At 42.4% G+C, this 8,616-nt stretch overlaps 1 long non-coding RNA gene across 1 annotated transcript; it reads right to left on the minus strand.

Moving 5' to 3' along the window:
* Positions 1–2,194: 2,194 nt before the first annotated feature.
* Positions 2,195–4,400, minus strand: LOC120662159. The gene is made up of 2 exons (XR_005670200.1): positions 2,727–4,400; positions 2,195–2,618 (listed from the first exon to the last, which is right to left on the minus strand). It is a non-coding gene; the product is annotated as an uncharacterized LOC120662159 (long non-coding RNA).
* Between the last annotated feature and the right edge of the window lie 4,216 nt (positions 4,401–8,616).

An 8,616-nucleotide genomic window follows, 5' to 3' on the forward strand; every position in this document is an offset into this window, starting at 1 on the left:
TTAAGTACGTAGTTTGCCCAGTTTCCTTGAGATTGAGAATAGTGGCTGCTTGTTTGAAACATCTTGCTTTTTTTGAGAAAGTTTGTAACATCTTGGTTTGATTGTGATTCCCCGCCGAGTCTTTGACACACACATATATAGGAGTATCTTGGAATAGAACATGATGGAGATGGAAGGTGGTTATAACTCAGTGGACAGTGATATGGACATGTTGTATTGATGATTGGTTAGGCAAGTCCTGTTTGCACGATATATTCACCCGGTTGTACTAGCTAGAGAAGACATAAAGAATTCTGTTCTCTTTTCTCTCTTGTTGTAGCTTGCTTACAGCTAGCCTGTGGCTAGACGGAACAAAGGCTATTCCTTCATCGGAAACAAATTTAGGCAATGAAACAAAAAATGTAACCCTACACAAGAAGCAGAAATTTAAGGCGATGGTGCATCTTGCAAACATAAACATTGCAGCATTAATGCATTATTAATCTCAACTGATTTCAAAACAGTTACAAAGCTTAGTAAGAATATTAAAAGAAGAAATGCCTTTCTTTACTATGTGTTTTTTTAGTATGATCCATCAAGTAAATTACAGTTGGCAGTGATGCGAATGGTTATTGTAATTCCTCCGTCCTTTGTCAAATTGAGAGAGCCCAATTGAGAAGGCTTGTTAGCATGAGAATCCTGGCATGATGTAGAAGACAATCGCTGTGAGATACATAATTGTTTTAGTTGCAGTTGCATATATGGCTTTTAACAGCCTAGCATTTTCTAGGACATATCTTTTTTTTTTTAAAGACATTTTCTACGACACTAGGTATTATGTGTGCCAGTGCCACCATCTCATCATAAAAATCATGATGCGATGAAAATTCATTGACACAATAAATTTCCAGTTCCCTAAATAATAATGTTAGCAAAATTTCCAGTTCCCTATAGGCCTATATAAAAATGTTAGCTGGAGACCCTCTCTGTTAGAAAAATTGGCTATGCCGCAAACACCTAACTGGACTCTAACATACATGTCCCATGCATGCTCACAGTCCAATCATGTATTCAAAATGATTGTCTGATTTTCTTTGAAAAGAAACAGTCACTTGTCTCTTTTATTTTTACTATGTCTGTGCTGTTTGCTCCAGGCCTGCTAGCTCATCTTGATCTCAGTCCAGGCTAAGCTTGTGCTAGCTCAGTAGTTAGTAATCGACACCAAGTGGGGCTTGGATCGTAAGACCTCATACGCAAGCAATTTCTTCATCCATTAGTCAGACTTGGACTCAGGACTCCATATGCTTCGTAATTAATGTATATCATGGAAAAGCAAGATACTTCGATGTTATAATAAGAAACTCGGTTTTTCATTCGTGTCAGTGACTTTAATTCTCTCGTTCAGTTCATCCAAGTTGAGCTTGGAGCAACTTGGAGGTCCACTCCAACAAGGGAGCCTCCGGGCCAAATTGAGCTTTGATTCATGCTGTTGATCCGCTTGTTGAAAATTTGATCACTCATCACCTTGTTGGTTTCACCCTGAGTACGAGTAGAGCAACACAAAAACAGAGTACTGATGCAACTGCCAGCGACAGCGTCGGCTGAGAAGTGACAACGTAGAGCCAAGCACAAGCGGTGAATGTAGATATGTGCTGTTTATCATGAAGTCCCCGACCCATCTCTTTCCCATGCCTCCCAACCCAAAACCCATGTTCTCGCATTTAAGTAGTTTGGCCAGTTTCCTTGAGAATAATGGCTGCTTGTTTGTAACATCTTTCTTCTGGTTTTTTACGAAGTTTGTAACATCTTTCTTTGGTTGTGATTCTCCACATTGACACACATATATAGGAGTATATAGGAGTATCTTGGAAGGGGAGATGATGGAAATGAAAGGTGGTTATAACTCAAAGGTATGTGTGTGTGCTGTATTTTTTTTTGTGAAACATAGACACAGACCCTCACTTATACTCACCCACACGCACCCCTGTTAATCTATGCACACACCCCTACCCCTATGAGTACCTTCTAAAGACCGAGACGGCAAATTCTCGAGATTGATGAAATCACCAAAGGTGTCTCAGTGTTGACATGATTTGCTCAACAAAGCAACGAGATATTAATTAGTTGGGCATTTGGGAATTGCATCCCTTTTCTCAATCCCTTTCCCTGCAATATTAGTTGGCACAAGATATGATGTAGAAAGAAAAGAGAAACCTGGATGCTACTACTGGATTTTTTATTGAACTGCGTACTATGAACTAACTGTCCAGATCACCGGCTTTCCTTTTTTGAAGGAAGATCACCAGATTTCCTAGACGCAACAAATCACAGTGTTAGACGTTGTATAAATGTATACAGTTCCTTGTCTTCCTGCAAACCACGAGATCGTAGCAGTGTCTACCGGCACCCGCAGATCAGATATACGTTTCCAATCTCTCACACCAAGGCGTGCAGCTTTAGTTTAAAGAAGTTGAAGTCCTTTTCGTGGTATCATAATCTTTGTCTGAATTCTGCACCCTGTTGCAACGAAAATCATGAGTGCCAAAATCGAGAGCGAGATGCTGATAGCTCCAGTTCTTGATCGGCTTCGAAATAGATCCCCTTCTTTCTTTTGAGACATTTTCTCGAGCCTCCCAAGCCTTGCAGTTGTCACATGGACATCGAGATAGACAAGATTAGAAGCATTTCATGACTTGATCTAATAAACAACACCTTATACTAGGCACATGATAATGAGGCATCCTTACCAATCCTTTCTGCTCCACATCCAGACGCTTATATATAGTTGAAGACAGTAAATATATTGTAGTAGCTTCTAGGTGGATTGTTGAGTGTGGAATCAAGTAGCACAAAATTAAATGTGTTGGTGAGAAATATAATTAAGAGAAAAGGGGTAAACATGAAGTACAGAAAAAAATTGCTGCTACAGAATCGTTGCACCACTCGTCTACCACAAGCCCATGATAAGTCAATCCAATCACAATTTTTTTTTATCAAAAGGAACATAAGTTAGATGACTGCATATCATTCTCTTTTTTTCATCTTATAAAACACAATAGAGACGCACACTCGTTCATATGAACACACACTCACCAGTCACCGTCAATGAAAACGTAAGTATGTTGATGAAGTTACCAAATAGTCATCTCACCGTTGGCAGGTACATTGCCTACTACTGAAAAAATACATAGCCAAAAATAAGAGTACTCGTGCAGTGACAAAAGCACAATCATGAGTTGAGCCATGGCAAAACAAGTTTTAAATTCTTTCTGTCATAAGAAACTTGGTTTATCATTCGTGTCAATAACTTCGATTCTCTTGCTCTCAGTTCATCAAAACTCAGCATGGAGCTCCCATAATGGAAGTCCGCCTCCAACAATGGAGCCGCTCTGGAAAAATCGAGCTTGCTGTGTGCTGTTGATCTGCTTGTCAACAAGCAGACATTGATATTAGCTCACTTCTCAATCACATCAATCTATCTACGAACTTCTGTACAAAAATATCTAGCTACTAACAATGTTGTCTCTGGAAATATAAGCTGCAGTTGGCATTTTTTTTCAAGAATTTTCTATGACATGCAACAAAAATATACTGCTAAATTGATTATTTGATGGATTGTCCACGCGGTCTCATGGATGCTCCCAACGAGCAACCCTTGCGAGATGACTACAAATTTTCCATATAAGCTAGCTGTAGTGAACGAACTCAGAGCATTGATAAGGAGCGAAATATGAATGGACCATGCAATTCTCCTAGAATCCGTTCGATTCAAACTAGTCGAATGCATGCACCTTTGTTCTGTGGAAGGCCAAAAAATGTGTCCCTACCACAAACCCACATACCTCATCGTTGCCCCCTTGCAGGCAAACCATCGAGCACCCTTGGTGCAAAACTGTCAGGGCCACCCGTCACCAGCAACAAGGAGCCCCCTGGTTTCGCTCGATTCCTCTCCCCTCCATCCGGCTCCGCCGCCTGCCATGCCGGAGTCGCCGCCGCAGCTTCCCGGCAACGCCCGAGTCACTCCTTCATGTTCCTCAATGTCGGCGTGGAACAGCCGGGCGCGGGCTGGACCGGGCTCACCGAGGCAACCTGCACCAGATAGAGCCTACGTGACCTGGCACGCCGGCACGGGCTCACGATGGCACGATGCAGCGGCATCAAGGTAGAATGCCGATGCTGGTGGCGCCGGAGTATAGGAGTATCTTGGAAGGGAACACGATGGAGATGGAAGGTGGTTATAACTTAAAAGGCAGGGGCGGATCTAGCGTGGGGGCTGGGGGTGCGCTAGCCCCCCCTACGTGCTTGCACATCAAGGAAAAATAGAGGAGGAATAAGGGGAAGAAGAAGAGAAGAAAGAAGGAGAGGGGGTGCTGGAGGAGGAAGAAGGATGTCAGCCCCTCCTATCCATGAATTCTGGATCCGCCACTATTAAAAGGTATGTACGTGCTGTATTGTATTGATGATTGGTTAGGCAGAGAATATATATGTCCCATGCTTCCCGATCCGATCGTGTCTTCAAACGATTATCGCTCTACTAGTTCCTTCAAAAATTATGGATTCGATTGTCTTTTCTATTTTCCTATATCAGTGTTGTTTGTTCCAGCACAGACATATAAATATGGAAAAAATTTAAATTACTACCCTCAACTATAGCCAAAATCCAGATAACCTCCTAAACTATCCTTTTGTTTATTTTACCCCTCGGATTATACCATTTGGTTCAAATTATTCTCTAATATAATTTGTCTTTTCATTTATCCATACATAGACGGAGTTGAAATTTTACAAGATGATAGTACACATCATAAAACAAGTTAGAAAAAATACATCATATTTTTATCATTATTTTGATAGGTTAGGATATTTAATAATGGGAAAGGTCTAAATTACTCCTCTCAGCTATAGTCAAAGTCTGGATAACCCCCTAAACTATTATTTGGTTTATTTTATCCCCAAACTATAGTCAAAGTCTGGATAACCCTCTAAATTAATCATTGGAGTTCAAAATTATATGAAAAATAAAGATAAAAAATTATATAATTTTTTTAATATGCATCGTGATGTCCACTACTATCCTTTAAAATTTGAAATTAAACTTCAACTTTGTGTATGGAGAAACAAAAAAGACAAATTGTATTATGAGGTGAAATGAACTAAATGATACAGTTTATGAGGTAATTGGACTAAGTTATAGTTTAGGGGGTTATTCATACTTTGGCTATACTTGAAGGCAATTTCATTTGTTTTGTACTCACCTGATTGCTTGAAAGCCGACCCCATAAAAGGCTATAAGGATGCCACTATCATGTTGATCCCAAGCCAGGCAAGGATGGTACTCGCTCAATTATATTGAGCTCATGTGGGGCTTTGGATCCTCATCAGCCCTCAAACACGAAGTATTTCTCCATTTAGCCTCCAGGCATGGAGGCCCTCACATCCGTTCTTTGGGGCTTTGGATCCTCATCAGCCCTCAAGTACTTACTTATCAAAGAAATGTTAGAAACGCATCATCAAGCTCGAGAAGAAGGCACTCTTAATGTTGCTCCAAACTATTAAGTTAACTTGAGTTGGCACTTGGCAGCATGATGAACTGCTCTTATATTGTGGCCTCCTTTTTGTCAATGGATTGATAACGAAGGGCATTAGCATTATGCGGCCAAGCCATAACCTCACTTCTAATAGATCGCATTTACATGGCCACATTTCTGAATTCATTGTTTAACAAGAACTAGATAGCTTGCATGAACCATTTTATTCAGGTCGCAGAAGTGTAAGGGCAGTAAATAACACTTAGCGAAAAGAAGAAGCAAGTTCTGGAAGGGAATTTCAAAGTAACGTTGGATGGCTCAATTTGGTACCCAATTCATCCACCCAACTCTCAGCCTCTTCATCACTGCTTGTGAGTGCATCAAAAGTTCCAAGGGCCGACGGCTTTGAGCAAGTTGCATCGGACAGCAATCAAGGCCCAGCAATGATGAACTGTATCGGTGAGATCAAATTTCATGGATGGCACTGCACCGACCGGCTTTGTGCTGAACATTGTCTGGTTATTATACGTAGGTTACTAGTTTCATCATGAGTAGTTGTATCTAGAGTCCTGCTACGTGAAAGTGTCGATGTGCGAAACTCTGCAGCAAACCTGAACCATCTCTTTCCCATGCCTTCCAACCCTATAGATGTGTTCTTGCATGAAAATTTGAGAATAATGGGTGCGGATTCCTACTATTTACTATGATGACTGTGATTCCTACTATTTAGCTTCCAAAGGGAAGATTGAGATAGGAGGGAGAGTAATAACTCAAAGGCTCTTATGTGCTACATTGATGACTGGTTAGAAATAAAGGTTGGGCACTAGTTGGACAGGCAGAGCTAGACTTTTACCTCCATATGTACTATATACAACTAGTTACTAGGCCGCACAGTGTCAGTTATGACCAACATCTCCCTGCTGCTACATTGATGACTGGTTAGAAATAAGTGTCGATGCGTGCATGGACGTGCATGTAACCTAACACAACGGGCAGCAATTAAACATCACATCACCTATTAACTTGTCCGGGGAAAATACATTATGACAATGAGAAGAAAAAGGAGTTGCATCTGAGGAGAAAAAAAGGACAGTAGAGTTGTGTGCAAGGAAGCTGAGGAAAGGGCAACTGCATCCATGCCTTGGCAGAAGAAGGATTGCTGCGTCTGTGCAAGGGTAGAAAGTGTGACAGAACCGCCAAATTAAAACTCTAATTAAGCGTAATGATCGTCATTTGAACACATCGAGCGCATTAGCTTAATGGCTTAATTTGGCGATCCTTTCTCAACCCACGGCCCGATCGAAACATCACCGATAGTCCCACGCAAAGGTGGGCGCAAATGGTACAAGCACGACACATATTTGAAAATACAACAAAAATACATAAGACTTCACCTTAAGTTTTACAAACCAAATTTGAATAAATACACAATTTACAAACTTTGCATTACTGAAATCCGGGTTCAACTAGAGGAAAGGGGCCTACAACCACCAAAAGTGAGCCATAAGGAGATCCCTAACTAAACGTCTGGCTCCACAACCTCCCATCCCTCTGCATCACGGCGGATGAACTTGATGCAGCAGGGACAGAAGTCCACGTCCGGGTGTCCTGTAATGATAATGGTGGCAACAAACCCTGAGTATTCTAATACTCAGCAAGGCTTACCCGACCGGTGGGTATAACTTAGCCCACATATCTAGACATGCACGGCATTTGGTTGGTGGTTTGTTTTGCAGAAATAGCGACTAGAGGTGTATCCTTACTTTCAAGGTTTTAACCGCATATTTTATATGGATAGACTCTCACTAATGTTCGCCTGTCTACACACGCATGTTGAAGCATCCAATTAAGATTCAGAATAGTATCCACTTTCATATCTCTAACATCCTAACTCGTCTGCTACGAGGTGACAAAGAGATCAAGGCCATCATATCCGCGAGACACGGCGAATCGATCCGATTTAACCTTGCAAGGTAGACCTAACCGACACGGCACGCATAATCCCCGTCGGACCACACGCACCAACCCTTCCCCTCCCCGCCTCGAACTACAGGACCGCCCCACCATCATATGGTCAGCCGAGCTCAACATGAGACCACCAAAAATAATACATGCATCCCTATTTCTCTGCGACTACTCGACTACCCCAGGAGGTGAGATGGAGTCCTGTACTTTTGAAGCAAGGCAGTACTAGGCTTACCGGTTTCGACTACCTCCTACTCCCGGCATGCGGTTAGTACAATTCAATCCCCGATCAGCACTGCCACAACGACCGGTCCTTAAACGACACAGACGGGGCTAAGGCACCCAGAAACCCTGTCCTGCTGCCATCCCTAAACATTCTTATCATTCCCCGTCCGGTCTTAATGCCCATATCAAAAACAATAACTCATGTACTGGAATATGAATATATATATATATATATATATATATATATATATATATATATATATATATCTCGCGAGTAACAGGAAATTACTCGACTTCTAAACATCCTATGTCTCGCGAGTGACAAGAGATCACTCGTCTTCTATCGGGAACCATTAAGCATAGCACTGCTATCGTCCTATACATACTAGTATAACTCAGGGGAACCTAAGGATCATGCAACTAGGGTTCCAACAAATCCTGAACCTACTGCACAAGTATTGGAAACATAAGTAGGTGTCATAAATTTAAAAGTAATGGGACATGCACCGGGGCTTGCCTTGCGTCAGCTGCTCAGTGCTAGGGTCAGGCGGGCCTTGGGCCAGGTTCTCATGCCTCTCCTCCTGGGCTTGCTCCGGCTGCTCCTGCGGAGTCGCGATCGCCTCAAACACGATGCCCTCAGCTGCGGAAGCTACACGAATGCATATGAAATGATTGAGTGCAACTCAAACTATGTACTCACTACACCCAAAACGCAAAGCCCAGCGGACTGTCCGCAACCAAATGGCGGACCGTCCGCAGTTCAACTACGTAGTCCCACCAGAACCCCCAACGTCTCTGGATAAAACTCAACCCTATACGGCGGACTGTCCACACTCAAACAGCGGACCGTCCGCAGGTTAACTCGCTAAAGTCCTTGGCGGACCGTCCGCCGTGCACCCTGCCAACCCACCAGAGACGA

This window comes from Panicum virgatum, chromosome 2K (genome assembly GCF_016808335.1).
Source record: "Panicum virgatum strain AP13 chromosome 2K, P.virgatum_v5, whole genome shotgun sequence".
In the NCBI taxonomy this organism is placed as follows: domain Eukaryota; kingdom Viridiplantae; phylum Streptophyta; class Magnoliopsida; order Poales; family Poaceae; genus Panicum; species Panicum virgatum.